At 31.2% G+C, this 1,069-nt stretch overlaps 1 long non-coding RNA gene across 1 annotated transcript; it reads left to right on the forward strand.

Annotated features, from left to right (window-relative positions):
* Positions 1–251: 251 nt before the first annotated feature.
* LOC145140903 (uncharacterized) lies at positions 252–793 on the forward strand. The gene is made up of 2 exons (XR_013722333.1): positions 252–388; positions 556–793. It is a non-coding gene; the product is annotated as an uncharacterized LOC145140903 (long non-coding RNA).
* Positions 794–1,069: the final 276 nt, after the last annotated feature.

A 1,069-nucleotide genomic window follows, 5' to 3' on the forward strand; every position in this document is an offset into this window, starting at 1 on the left:
GAATGGAAACAAAAGAAATTCGTGAAGGTAAGTGTTTTTGAAGAGGGGTGGCTGAATCTAATGACCCCACTTAAAATTAATGGTTTAAAGCTAGAAACTTCTGTATCCAAAGAAATAATGAATTGCTTTATATATATGTTCAATATAATAATATTTGTCCAATATAATATTGTACATGCTTTGATTTTTTGATTCGTTAGAGTCAACACTTCACATTCTCCCACGTCTACAAATAAAGGAAATTCGGAGCTAAAAAAAATACAGTTTAACAAAATGAAGTTCAACTGTCTTACTTTGTTCTTGGTTGTTCTCTTTGCATGTGTTCTCTTTTCTGCTGCTGCAAATACCCATCAGACCACCGTTCAACCCCAAACTCATAAAGAAAACGGTATGATCAATCTCATATATATATATATATATATATATATATATATATATATATATATATATATATATATATATATTATGTATTTACTGTCATGAGATATGCTTACAAGTACATGTGTTTGTATGCAAGTATCTGTATATTAATTTGTGTATGCTTATATGTTGTAGATGCAACTATTGAAGCAGAAAAAGTGGTTCATACAAACAGCACGTGGGGTGGCTGTTGGAAATGCTGGCCGCCCAACGTCCAAAACCGTCGTCTTCTCCGCTAGGATAGTTAACGATGATGGCAATATGTTGTGTTGTGCTGAGATATGTATGAATAAACCAATGCGGTGTATGGTTTGATTTTTTTTCTTCATGTTACGTAAACAAGTATGAGATATTAAACAGTGGGTTTGCTTTTTGTCATTGTTCATTTCTTTGAGCATCTCTCTGATGGTAGGTGTTTTTTAGAGATCAAACATTAAAATAACAACTTTTACAATTGAAGTAAATAGTTTTTGTCGTCAAATAATATAACCCGTTTTATCTAACTAAATGTTTTTTTTTTTTTTTTACATTGATACTCTATTACATTTATTTATCTATGCTAATTTCTAACGGTGGTATATGATGAAGTTTTCCCGATTGTCACATTCTCCCCCATTTAAGGAATTTCTTCCAATATTTGGCTTGTAGT

This window comes from Lactuca virosa, chromosome 9, assembly GCF_052849685.1.
Source record: "Lactuca virosa cultivar CGN04683 chromosome 9, Lactuca_virosa_CGN04683_v6, whole genome shotgun sequence".
Classification (NCBI taxonomy): Eukaryota; Viridiplantae; Streptophyta; class Magnoliopsida; order Asterales; family Asteraceae; genus Lactuca; species Lactuca virosa.